The following is a 14831-nucleotide window of genomic DNA, read 5'->3' on the forward strand; positions in this document are numbered from 1 at the left end:
AAGTGGTGGCAACAGTCAGTAAAACACCCACCAGCAGCAGGCCTTCAGAATCGCACTGCACCCTGGTCTTCACGAGGCTCAGGTGGAAAACTTTGCGTTGCTTCAGTATCCTGTCTACTTCCCTGCGAGGGAGAGAGGGGGGAGCCTCAGACACAAATACTGGCACTCACAGAGGGGAAGGTGAGGCAGAGAGGGGGGCAGAAGATGTGAGGGGGACACAGACAGAAAGACAGACACAGAGACAGAAGAGTGATAGAGATTCTAGATACACAGAGTCAAAGCACGTGTGTGAGGGTGAGACAGAGAGCATGCATACGAGAGGGTGATGCAGATGCGCGCGAGAGAGAGAGAGAGGCAGAGACAGAGACAGCCTGAGTCAGGAACAGAGGGGAACTGAACAGGAGCGAGTACACAGCAAAAAGGGGAGCAGTGCCTTCTAGCGACACAAACTCAGCTTGTCTATCAGGAAAGTGGGCTGGGCAAGAGAGGATGCAGAAGGCTGGAGCTGTGAAGGGAGCCAGATACTGAGAGAGTGCAGCGGGAGGCATAGTGAAAGAGAGTGTGCCTGACAGGTGAACCACATCCTTATAAATTGCTTTATGTGGGTTGGGGGAGGTGGGGGGGGGAGGTTTGGTGTTTTCTGGGGTCAACGGAGGGAGGAACGGAGAGAGTGAGACACACAAAGCAAGGGGAATAAATGAACATGGCAGGTTCACTGGATGAGTAGATGGGGTGGGGGACGGGGTAGAGAATGGCAGGGGTGTCAATGGACAGGGGGTGAGGAGAGGAGGAGATAGGAAATGGCAGGCTGTGTTAATGGAGGGAACAGGGAAGACGATGGGGAACAGAAGGGCTGTGTCAACATGTGTGGGGACAGGAGCTGGGGAACAGGCCAGTCATCTTTCTACCTTTGCGGGTTTCCTCTCACAAACCGGACGCACACTGTGACCTTCATTTGTGTAGCTGTGGGTGGCGGGGAGGATACAGCAACTTGCAGACAGACTCCAGTGCAAAGGCGAGCTACAGCTGTGGCTGATCGATGTGGATGACGGAGCGGATCTCAACAGCAAAGGCCCTCTGACAACAACCTCGCGAGCGGTTGCCAAGACAACTGGCCAGCCTGGCAGAGAGAAGGTTCATCAGACCCGACATGGGGAAGGGAGGGATGGATGAGAACCAAGACAAAAAGGAGAAGGGCGAAACGGCTGGCACTCTGCCAGGGGCAGGAGGTGAAGGTAAACACCAGCAGAGGGTGGTGAGACAGAAGGGGACTGAATGGGGATGCCAAGATTGAGGAGGGATGGGGCGTTGCAAGCCTTGAGGGAGACTGGACAGGTGGGGTTGGAGGAGGGGGTAAGGGAGGATAGGAGGGTAGAGGAGAGGAGGGTAGGGGAAAAGGAGGGAGGGGCTTGGGCAGTACTTGTAGGACTAAGAAAGAATTTATAGGGCAATGTATACCAGGGTGCAGTATACATGGGGAAGGCGAGTACGTTGGTGCGGTCAGTGATCCCGCGACATTTGACTCAGGGCCAGTGGTCACAGCGAGGGCAGTCAATCAACTCGACCTCATGGTCACTGCTGAGCTCCAACCACAGACAGGGTGACACCAACAACAGGGTCAACACCAACAAGAACAGAGTGCAACGCGACCTCCATCAGATGGGCTAGTCGGCCGAGTGTGAGATGAAGTTTAACTTAAAACGATTACGAGGTGCTACATTTTCTTACGACAAACATAGACAAGGCATGCAGAGTAAACGGTAGGGTAGTACAGTCCCTGCAGTGTGGAAACAGGCCCTTCGGCCCAACAAGTCCACACACCAACCCTCCAAAGAGTAACCGACCCAGAACTATTCCCCTACCCTATTATCCTACATTTACCCCGACTAAAGCACCTAACGTACACTTCCCTGAAGGCTGTGGGAAATTTAGCCTGGCCAATTCACCCTAACCAGCACATCCGTGGACTGTGGGAGGAAAAAGGAAACCCACGCAGACACTGGGAGAATGTGCAAACTCCACACAGACAGTTCCCTCGAGGCTGGAATCGAACCCGGGTCCCTGGCACTGCAAGGCAGCAGTGCCACCAACTTTTAAGCTGACTGCACCTGGTATTCCCAGGCAGTCTTCCACCCAAGTAATGTTTCAGGAAAGATTTGCAAACATGTGGCTGCGGTTGGAGGGTTTGAGCTACAGAGGGAGGGGCTGAACAGGCAGAGGCTGTTTTCCCTGGAGCATTGAAGACTGAGGGGTGACCTTATAGAGTTTTATAATATCAGATTAGATTAGATTACACAGTGTGGAAAGAGGCCCTTCGGCCCAACAAGTCCACAACGACCCTCCGAAGCGCAACCCACCCAGACCCATTCCCCTACATTTACCCCTGCACCTAACACTGTGGGCAATTTAGCGTGGCCAATTCACCCAACCTGCACACCTTTGGACTGTGGGAGGAAACCGGAGCACCCGGAGGAAACCCACGCAGACACGGGGAGAACGTGCAAACTCCACACAGACAGTCGCCTGAGGCGGGAATTGAACCCGGGTCTCGGGCGCTGAGGCAGCAGTGCTAGCCACTGTACCACCTGGGAGGGGCGTGGATCGTATAAATAGACAAAGTCTTTTTCCTGGGTGGGGATGTCCAGAATTAGAGAGGGCAGTTTACAATGAGGGGGGAAAAATCTCAAGGGGACCATTTGTGCGTCATGCCCAATCCGATTGGCCATCTCAGTTTCTCCATCAACATGTGCAACGCCACCACCGCCTGCCTGATTGTGACGGTGTAGGTGCAGTAATAGACCAACCTATCCAAATCTTATATCCGGTTGGCCCACCCCCGTGTCAGTCAACCATATTGACCCGCTTTGCTATTGGTCTCTGTATCCTTCCATCAGCGTTCCCCGCCCATCCCATTCATTCAATCGCTGGCTCTCATGTCAATCAAAAATGTGCATCAACTACCCGATGAATGGGCACCACTGTGAAAGCTAGTGCTTCCAAATAAACCTTTGGACTGTAACCTGGTCTTGTGTAGTTTTTGAACTTTGTCCATTACAAAGTTATGCCCCGCCCCCATTTCCAAATTGCACCGCTACAGTATCCATCTGCAATGCTGCAATTGTACAAAACTCTGGTGCAGCCACATTTGGTGTATTGCATACAGTTCTGGTCACCACACTATAAGGATGTGGAAGCTTTGGAAAGAGTTCAGAGCAGATTTACTGGGATGTTGCCTGATATGAAGGGGAGCTGAAAATGTGTTGCTGGAAAAACGCAGCAGGTCAGGCAGCATCCAAGGAACAGGAGAATCGACGTTTTGGGCATAAGCCCTTCTTCAGGCTTATGCCCGAAACGTCGATTCTCCTGTTCCTTGGATGCTGCCTGACCTGCTGCGCTTTTCCAGCAACACATTTTTAGCTCTGATCTCCAGCATCTTCAGTCCTCACTTTCTCCTGATATGAAGGGGAGCTCTCATGAGGAAAGGCTGAGGGACTTGAGGCTGTTTTCATTAAAAAGAAGGTTAAGACACTACTTAATTGAGACAAATAAGATAATCAGAGCCTTAGCTAGGGTGGACTATGAGAGCCTTTTTTCCACAGATGGTGATGGCTGGCACGAAGGAATATAGCTTTAAATTTTGGGATGATAGATATAGGACAGGTTTCAGAGGTCATTTCTTTACTCAGAGTGGTAAGGGCATGGATTAGATTACATACAGTATGGAAACGGCCCCTTCGGCGCAACAAGTCCACACCAACTCTCCGAAGAGTAACCCACCCAGACCCATTTCCCTCTGACTCATGCACCTAACCTACACAGCCCTGAACACTACGGGTATTTTAGCACAGCCAATTCACCTTTCCTGCACATCTTTGGACGGTGGGAGAAAACCGGAGTATCCAGCGGAAGCCCACACAGACACGGGGAGAATGTGCAAACTCCATACAGATAGACGCCCGGGGCTGGAATCGAACCTGGGTCCCTGGTGCTGTGAGGCAACAGTGCTAACCACTGAGCCACCGTGCAACCCCATGCTGTGGAACATACTGCCTGCAACTGTGGTGGATTTGCTCACTTTAAGGGCATTTAAATGTTCATTGGATAAGTATATGGATGAAAATGGAATTGTGTAAATTAGATGGGCTTCAGATTGGTTCCTAAGATTGGCGCAACATCGAGGGCTGAAGGGCTTGTACTCCACTGTAATGTTCTGCGTTCATCACCTCAACTCTTTTTCCGACTGGTTTTCACTACGGAGAAAGTAAGGACTGCAGACACTGGAGATTAGTGTCAAGAAGTGTGGTGCTGGAAAATCACAGCCAGTCATAGGTCAGAGCAGAGGGTGGAGTAGATAGGTGGGAAGAAAGATGGACAGGTAGGACAGTTCAAGAGAATGGTGCCGAGTTGGAGGGATGAATCTGGGATAACGTGGGGGGAGCAGAGGTGAGGAAACTGGTGAAATCAACATTGATCCCATCTGGTTGGAGGGTCCCAAGGCAGAAGATGAGGCTTTCTTTCTCCAGGCTTCGGGTTGCTAGAATCAGGCGGTGGAGGAGGCCCATGTCCCCATTGTGGTGTCCTGTCCATTTATGTTTCTCTGAAAGGCTGGATAGACCACCGCCTGTTGACCCAGCTGCCTCAACCAACACCACTGTTCCAAAGTGTTGCATTGGCGAGTCTACACTATTCCCGTCTCCCTATCTTCATTCCGATTGGAAGAGACACATTGGCTCTGAACGAGGAGTGGGGCACTCGGCTATTGAGTGATCCACCTGTCACTCACCACCTTTGCAATCTCCCAATGGTGATCCTGCCCGTCCACCAGGGAGAATGCAGTGGATTGGCGCCAAAGTCACTTTCAATCACTTGCCCACCCTGCCCTGAGCTCATTTCATTGGATGTCCTGTTCACTGACCACTATTGCCCTTGGCCAAATGTCTGAGCAGTCGGACCTCAGTCATCATGCCTCTTCACCTCACCACTAACTTGTTGTAATCCCACTCACAGTTGAGCAATGCTAAAAATCACACAATATGAGGTTACAGTCAAACAGGTTTGTTTGGAAGTGCAAGCCGAAAGTTAGTGTGATTTTTCACTTTGTCCACCCCAGTCGAACACAGCACCTCCTCATCATCACAGTTGGGCAGCCGCCCTCCCCTGCATCACTGGTCCATTACACTTTCAGTGCCTACCCTCTCCTCGCTCTTCATTGACGCATCACCCTGCAAGACCCTTTTCATCTTTCTCCGCATTAGACAGGCACTGGGAGTCTGAATTGAATATCGGGTTTATGCTTTCTCTCTCACCAGCCCCATCTCACTCCACATTTTCACAGTCATACAGATGTCCAGCACAGAAACTGACCCTTCGGTCTAACTCGTCCATGCCAACTAGATATCCTCAATTAATCTTGCCCCGTTGCCAGCACTTGGCCCATATACTTCTAAACCCTTCCTATTCATATACCTACCCAGATGCCTTCCAAATGCTGTAATTGTACCAGCCACCACCACTTCCTCCGGCAGCTCATTCCATACATACACCACCCTCTGCATGAGAAGTTGCCACTTGGGTCCCTTTGAAATCTTTCCCCTCACACCCTAAACCTATGCCCTCTAGTTTTCGACTCGCCTAACCCAGGGAAAAGACCTTGTCCATTTAGCCTATCCATGCCCCTCGTGATTTTATAACTGCCCTTCAGCCTCCGATGGTCCAGGGAAAACAGCCCTAATCAAATCAGCCTCTCCCTATAGCTCAAATCCTCCAACCCTGGCAACATCCTTGTAAATCTCTTCTGGACCTTTTCAGAATTAATAAGATACTTCCTATGGGTGGCACGGTAGCACAGTGGTTAGCACTGCTGCCTCACAGCACCAGAGGCCTGGGTTCAACTCCCACCTCAGGCAACTGACTGTGTGGAGTTTGCACATTCTCCCAGTGTCTGCGTGGGTTTGCTCCAGGTGCTCTGGTTTCCTCCCACAGTCCAAAAATGTGCAGGTTAGGTGAACTGGCCATGCTAAATTGCTTGTACTGTTAGGTGAAGGGGTAAATGTAGAGGAATGGGTCTGGGTGGGTTGCTATTCGGAGGGTCAGTGTGGACTTGTTGGGCCAAAGGGCCTGTTTCCACACTGTAAGTAATCTAATTTTGAGAGAGACCAGAATTGCACAGTATTCCAAAAGTGGCCTAAACTATGTCCTGTATAGCCGCAACCTGACCTTCCAACTCCTGTAGTCAATGCTACAGGAAAGCATACCAAATGCCTTCTTCATTGTCCTATCTACCCGAAACTGCACTTTGAAAGGACTATGATCCAAATTTTGCATTCATCAGGACAATTTGCAAGAATAGCAATTTACTGGGATACCAAGATTTATTCTGCAGGAGAGGCGGGTTCTTGTGTTCGCAAAGCAGACACGGAGACTCGGACATTGCAGCACTTCAAGGAGCTCACTGACACACCACCACACTTCAGGGGCAATTAGAGGTAGGTATCCAATGCTGACCTCACCAGTGACACTCCCATTCAAACATTTTCAAAAATCTCTCTTCTGACATACACTCTGTGTCAAAGAAAAACAAATTAATTGCACTATGCCCTTTGAATGTGTGTGTCATCTGGTCTCACTCTCCATGGTGATTCCCACTGACTGACCCTGGTCGCCTTTGTCCCCAGGTAACAAACATCTTGCAATATTTGCCGTGACAGTCAATATTTAAAAATAAATTCAAACTATCAGCAAAACGTTGAAAACGCGTAACATCATATTTCACATAGTTAAGCAAAAACAAACTTTACTGGGCACAGGAAAAATTTAACAATGAAGCATCCTAACTTAACACTATCATGAATAATTATCACACAACACCAGATTATTGTCTAACGGGTTGATTTAGAAGCACTAGCTTTCGGAGCACCACTCCTTCACAACCACCCCAGTCCAACACCAGCACCTCTCAGTCATGAATATTTATGTAATGTTTTGAGTTCAGGTGTAAATTTACACCAGAAGGTTTGCCTTATCTCATAAAATCTTGAATGTTCATTCACTTTCTTTCGGGATTAACGCAAAAATATGCCACAGCCCACTAGAATTTACTTTGATTTCTCACCAGTTTCTCATTCTGACACCTAAGATTTCCAGAGCTCTTTCTCTCTGCAAACGTTCCACTGACTGTGTTGTCAGTGCCGACTGGATAAAACCAGCTTTTTTTTCCTGTCAAAACACCTTCAACTCTTTTATTTTTAGTTAAAATATTCATAGATGAGCATCTGAATAATGCGACCAATGTTCACAGGAATGGTTTGTTGAGTGTGGCCAGTCCAGCAAGAACAAACACTCAGGCTCCCACTTCACCCCCTGTCAGAATGAAAATGAATGTTGATGAACAGCAGAACTGCCTTTAATGGTCAGTGCATTAAGTGTAGGAGTTGGGAGGTCAGTTGTGGCTTTACTGGACAATGGTTAGGCCACTTTTGGAATACTGCATTCAATTCTCATCTCCCTGCTATAGAAAATGTGTTGTGAAACCTGAAAAGGTTCAGAAAAGATTTTCAAGGATGTTGCGAGGGTTGGAGGGTTTCAGCCATACGGAGAGGCTGAATAAGCAAGAGCTATTTTCCCTGCATCCTTGGGAGGCTGAGCCAAAACTTATAGAGATTTATAAAATCGTGAGGGTCATGAACCAGGTGAATAGTCAAGGTCATTTCCACAGGATAGCATAGTCCAAAACTAGAGGGCATTGGTTGAAAGGGGAAAGATTTAAAAGGAACCTAAGGGGCAACATTTTCATGCAGAGGATGATGCATGTATGGAACGAGCCGCCAGAGGAAGTGGTGGAGGCTGGTACAATTACAACATTTAAAAGGCTTCCGGGTAGGTGTACTAATAGGAAGGATTTAGAGGGATATGGGCCAAGTGCTGGGAAATGGGACGAGATTAGTTTAGGATGTCTGGTCAGCATGGTCAATTTGGATCAAAAGATCTGCTTCCATGCTGTACAGCTCTGTGACTCGAAAACATGGCAACATGCTCCTTATGGCCTCACTGGTGTCTCCGCAGGCTGGATAATCGAGTGTATGCTTTTCTGCACTCAGAGCTTCTCCTCGGTGTGACCTCACTGGAGGTCCTGCAGGCTGGATAATGGAGGGAATCCCTTCCCAATCCAAGAGCAGGTGAGTGGCTTCTCCCCGGGGTAAACTCGCTAGTGTCCCTGCAGGCTGGATCCTTACCCGAGAGCAGGGGAATGGCCTCTCCCCAGTGTGACCTTGCTGGTGTCACTGCAGGTTGAATAACTGTAAATCCCTTCCGGCACTGCCAGCAGGTGTATGGCTTCTCCCCGATGTGAATCCATTAATGGTGCATCAGTTTGGATTAATCTGTGAACCGCTTCCCACACTGAGGGCAGGTGAACGGCCACTCCCCGATGTGAATCAGTCAGGGATGCAGCTGGTGGCATGAAGCAGTGAATTCCTTCCCACACGGAGTTACAAATCGCACAACACCACGTTATAATCCGACAAGTTGAGTTGGAAGCACTAGCTTTCGGAGTGCCCTTACATACTCACACCCCTACACGCTCATACAGACCCTCTCTCATACACACGTTCTCTCTCTCATATACACACAATTACACCCCTACTCACAGGCTTATACTCCTCCTCTCTCTCTCTCTCTCTCTCACACACACTCACACTGTCTCTCTCTCTCCTGCGTGCGCACACACAAGTCTATAGGGGCGAATTTGTATTTGCAGAATTATACTTGCAAATACATTCTATTTTGTTCAAGAAATGCACAACCTGCAGGCAGTTAATCCGCGTTATATTTTATAAATTCCACTTTGGAAATGAAGCCAGTCTGACTCAAGATTGGGATACAGACTGTAATTTCACACCTTTAATGCATTGTCTGAGCTGAGATGTGTTTTTTTATATAAAACCTTAAGTTATCTTGAGAATGTGACTTCAAAGAAGTTCTGGCATTGACATGTTAATGGTCTGAAACCTGCAAACCTTTCTAAAAGATGAAAGATGTGACAACAGTAGAGGTGTATTTAATATATCACTTCAGTTGCATGATACTGTAATCTTGTGCTACACATTGTGTGTCCTATGGTCCTGCTCCACAACCACCTGATGAAGCAGTGTTTTGAAAGCTCGTGCGTCCAGACAAACCCATTGGACTATAACCTGGTGTCATGTGACTTTTAACTTGGTCCACCCCAGTCCAACACTGGCTCCTACACAGACAGGAAGTAAATGGCTTCTACCCAGTATGAATTCAATGGTGAATGAGCAAGGCGGACAACTGAGTAAATTATTTCCCACATTCACAGCAAGTGAACAATCACTCCCTCGGATGAACTCTGAAGCTCTCAGCAGCTTGGCTGAATGGGGGAATCCCTCCCATGGTCAGAGCCAGGGAACACCGTCTTCTGGGTGTGAACTCCCTTGTGTTTCAGCAGGGTGGATTTGTCAGTGAATCACTTCTCACTTGGTGGGTGGGGGCGGCACAGTAGCACTGCTGCCTCACAGCCAGGGACCCGAGTTCAATTCCAGCCTCGGGCGACTGTCTGTGTGGAGTTTGCACGTTATCCCAGTGTGCGCGTGGATTTCCTCCGGGTGTTCCAGTTTCCTCCCACAGTCCAAAGGTGTGCAGGTTAGGGTGAATTGGTCAGGCTAAATTACTGGTAATGTTAGGCGCATTAGTCAGGGGTACATGGGTCTGGGTGGGTTACTCTTTGGTGTGTCAGTGTGGACTTGATGGGCTGAAAAGGCCTGTTTCCACACTGTAGGGCATGTAATCACTCTCAGAACACATGAATGGCCTCATGTATTTGCGAGCATGCATCTCAAGTGCAGATGGGGAAGGGAATCCCTCCCTACAGTGCCCACATTTCTGGAATTTACTCATGCTGAGAGTGTACTCATTGGTGGACCTGGAAAGTCAATCAGTTGAGGCATCTGCTGTGAATCTGCAATTTCTTTTCAGGCTGTTTAACTAGTGTTGTGAAGTTGAAAGCATATACAGTCCCTTTAAGAGAGAGGGTGTTTTTTCTGAGAGTTACGATGTGGTGCTGCTAAAAGCTCAGAAAAGCTCACCTCGCCTCGAAATCGGTTAAAGTATGAGTGACAGAGAACTACCCAAATTCCACTACTTAAAGAAAAGAAAACAATTTCATTCTTTAACTCTAAAATGAACATTAACCAACAACTATTTACTACTCCCAGCCTCCTTTCCCTTAAAGATTTGTTATCTACCTCCCATTCTATAACAATCTACTGATTGGATAAAGCCCCTGTTAAATGTGCAGCAATGTAACGTTTTCAAAACCAGACAGCAGCTGTCATCTCCGGTGTTGATCTTCCTCTGTTTGTAGGTCTCCCCGTGTTAATTCAGTCTTTGGCTGCAAAGGTGTTTCATACGGAAAAGATATGTTTGACAGAGCGTGTTTTCAGGCAGTCTGTAGGACAATGATGGGTGGTGCTCCATCGCTGGCTAACTGTCCAAAATGCTTGCTTTTCATACCCCAAACATCGGATCGTCTCATTGGTTCAATGTTGTCAAAACATTAAAATTCAAGTTTGATTGGGTTTTAGCCTCTTGTGGCACAATGTGAACTGATTGGCTAAGTTCGAACTGCTGTGGAAACAACTGGTATCTAGGTTGCAGCCAAAATATTATATCTTTCAAGGTTCCAGTCACACGACAGGTGTTTGCCAGCTTTCACTCTCTCATAAAGGTACAGTGGAAAGATGTTGCGAAACTTGAAAGGGTTCAGAAAAGATTTACAAGGATGTTGCCAGGGTTGGAGGATTTGAGCTACATGGAGTGGCTGAACAGGCTGGGGCTGTCTTCCCTGGAGTGTCAGAGGCTGAGGGGTGACCTTATAGAGGTTTACAAAATCATGAGGGGCATGGATAGGATAAATAGACAAGGCCTTTTCCCCGGGGTGGGGAAGTCCAGAACTAGAGGGCATAGGTTTAGGGTGAGAGGAGAAAGATATAAAAGAGACCTAAGGGGCAACTTTTTCACACAGCAGGTGGTACATGTATGGAATGAGCTGCCAAATGAAGTGGTGGAGGATGGTACAATTACAACATTTCAGAGGCATTTGGATGGGTATATGAATAGAAGGGTTTGGAGGGATATGGGCCGGATGCTGGCAGGTGGGACTAGATTGGGTTGGGATATCTGGTCGGCATGGATGAGTTGGACCAAAGGGTCTGTTTCCATGCTGTAAATCTCTATGACGATGACTCTACACGCCTTCAACTTCATAACATGAGCTAAGAGATTTTGACAGCACGTGTCTGAGACTAGCTGGCAGAGCCACAGAAAGAATTGAGAAATGTAACTATGTAACAACTGCGGCAAGTTTATTAACATTCGCTTGGGTTGGTTGGTTGTGTTTGAAGTTAAGGTAACTGGATTTGAGTTTAACCAATTAGTTTTAAATATGCCCAGGATAAATTGAACTTAAAACCAACTGAATTTTAATTTGATTGTATTGACAACATCGGATCAATGAGATGGCAGGAGTAGCGGGGTTTATAAAGGAGGGAGTTTTGATAATTGTTCAGAGCTAACTGCCCATCCAACATGAAAAGCACTCAAAGAAATCTCTAAGGTACCATCTATTTAAAAGGTACTTTTGATCGCTAAAAGTACTTGCAGTAAAAAGTAAGAAAATGGCTCAGGAGAAAACAGCAAATTTGGGAAAAGGAAGCAAGGCTGAAGGAACATCTGTGTGGACTTTAAGAGATTACGTCCTAACTTCCTGTTATTATTGTGTTATTGGAACAGCTTATTCATAGAATTATGGTCATCTAAGGACTAGTGGTTAATAAGGGGAAAGAGTGTTCGGTTTTTTAATAGTTTTGTTAATGTCCACTGTTAGGGTTAAATGATTTGTTCCATTTCATTTATACAGTGGAAACCAGGGATCATCTTTCATTCTCACATTTTTGACAGATTACGGGGCGAGGTGATCTTCTCTGGGCGTTTTAGGATCCGACCTCTGTGTCATAACGAGTTAAAAGCTTTTTTCATTATTGGTTGTGTGTGTCTGTGTCTGCATGCGCGTCTGTGTCTGTGAGTCTGAGAGAAAGACTAAGAGAGAGTCTGAGAGAGAGAGAGAAAAGAGAGCAAGGGGAGAAGAGAAGAGGAGAGAGAAGAGAACATAGAACATTACAGCGCAGTAAAGGCCCTTCGGCCCTCGATGTTGCACCGACCTGTCATACCAATCTGTAGCCCATCTAACCTACACTTTCCATGTAAGTCCATATGCTTGGCCAATGATGACTTAAATGGATTTAAAGTTGGCGAATCTACTAGCGGTGCAGGCAAAGCATTCCATACCCTTACTACTCTGAGTAAAGAAACTACCTCTGACATCTGTCCTATATCTATCACCCCTCAATTTAAAGCTATGCCCCTTCGTGCTCGCCTTCACCATACTTGGAAAAAGGCTCTCTCTGTCCACCCTATCTAACCCTCTGATTATCTTATGTTCTCAATTAAGTCACCTCTCAACCTTCTTCTCTCCAACGAAAACAGCCTCAAGTCCCTCAGCCTTTCCACGTAAGACCTTCCCTCCATACCAGACAACATCCTAATAAATCTCCTCTGCACCCTTTCCAAAGCTTCCACATCCTTATTATAATGCGGTGACCAGAACTGTACACAATACTCCAAGTGCGGCCACACCAGAGTTTTGTACATCTGAAGCATAACCTCATGGTTCCGGAACTCGATCCCTCTATTAATAAAAGCTAAAACACTGTATGCCTTCTTAACAACCCTGTCAACCTGGGTGGCAGCTTTCAAGGATTTGTGTACCTGGACACCGAGATCTCTCTGCTCATCTACACTACAGAATGTGCGACTGGACTGCTCAAGAGTCAGCAATTATTCAAAAGCTGTGCCGTAATGAGCCCATCACTGAGTTATAGAATTTCATGACAACTCTCTCTTACAAATGTGGAAACAATACGCGCATGTTAAAACAGCATGAAACCATCAAATTTGTACAATTTAACAAAGTAAAGCATAACTCAGTCAGATAATACTTCAATGACTCATCATAAAGTGAGAGAGATGTACAGCACAGAAAGAGGCCCTTCAGTCCAATTCATCAATGTTGACCCCTAAACTAATATAATCCCATTTGCCAGCACTTAGCCAATGTTCCTGCAAAGTTTTCCTCTTCATATACCCATTCAGATGTCTTTTAAATGTTCTATTTGTACCAGCCGCTACCACAAAGGATTCTGGGTCATTCAAAATGGAAGTCAGGAAAAAATAATGGCCATAGGAGCTGCTCCTTTTGTTTTAGTCATTTTAGGTGTTGAAGCTGATTTCCTCAAATTCCAGGAGGGCTATTTAGTGTTTCTTTACCTGTTGCATTGTCGCAAAATAATGGCACACTTAAAAGGATGAGGAGTAACAAAGGCAGAAACTACCTGCATATAGAGAGAGTGAGAGAGAGAGTAAAATCTACACTGCTGACATAGCAGTGAATCTGCACAGCTACCACCTTTGCTGTTTGAGTTCAAGTATTTCTGGACATCGGAGACATGGAAGAAAAATTAAGAAGTGGCGAAAATCACAACTGACCGTTGATGAACCTGTGTGGGACAGCTCATGTCCCAGGAGTAGATAAGGGCATGGCTTTTCAGTGTAACCTTGCTGTCTTTCTTTTTTCTGTAAATCTACAGGAGTGAGTAGAGTGGGTTCTTTTTGGTTATACATTTTACAGATTTATAAAAGATTTAGAGATTTTATAGAATCCCTACAATGTGGAAACAGACTCTTATGCCCAATAACTCCACACAGACATGCTGAAGAGTGATCCACCCAGACCCATTTCCCCCTACCTTATATTTACCGCTGACTAATTCACCTAATCTTCACATCCCTGAACACTATGAGCAATTTAGCTTGACCATTTTACCCGAACCTGCACATCTTTGGAATGTGGGAGGAAACCAGAGCACTGGGAGGAAACCCACACAGACACGGGGAGAATGTGCAAACTCCACACAGAGAGTTGCCCGAGGCTGGGATAGAACCCAGGTCCCTGGCACTGTGAGGCAGCAGTGCTAACCACTAAGCCACCGTGCTTCCCAATAAAACATTCAGAACAGATGTTTTATTGAGATCTGACTCATGATTAAAACTTAAAAGGTTCCCCATGAGAGACTGGTGAGCAAGGTTAGATCTCACGGAATACAGGGAGAACTAGCTATTTGGATACAGAACTGGCTCAAAGATAGAAGACAAAGGGTGGTGGTGGAGGGTTGTTTTTCAGACTGGAGGCCTGTGACCAGTGGAGTGCCACAAGGGTCCACTACTTTTTGTCATTTACATACATTATTTGGATGCGAGCATAAGAGGTACAGTTTGTAAGTTTGGAGATGTAGTGGACAGTGAAGACGGTTACCTCAGATTACAACAGGATCTTGTCCAGATGGGCCAATGGGCTGAGAAGTAGCAGATGGAGTTTAATTCAGATAAATGCGATGTGCTGCATTTTGGGAAAGCAAATCTTGGCAGGATTAACACACTGAATGGTAATATCCCAGGGAATTTTGCTGAACAAAGAGACCTTTGAGTGCAGGTTCATCGTTCCTTGAAAGTAGTTAGAGTATTGAGTGCAGGAGTTGGGAGGTCATGTTGCGGCTGTACAGGACATTGGTTAGGCCACTGTTACAATATTGCATGCAATTATGGTCTCCTTCCTATCGGAAAGATGTTGTGAAACTTGAAAGGGTTCAGAAAAGATTTACAAGGATGTTGCCAGGGTTGGAGGATTTGAGCTGTTGGGA

The sequence above is a fragment of the Chiloscyllium plagiosum genome, chromosome 49 (genome assembly GCF_004010195.1).
Source record: "Chiloscyllium plagiosum isolate BGI_BamShark_2017 chromosome 49, ASM401019v2, whole genome shotgun sequence".
Taxonomy (NCBI): Eukaryota; Metazoa; Chordata; class Chondrichthyes; order Orectolobiformes; family Hemiscylliidae; genus Chiloscyllium; species Chiloscyllium plagiosum.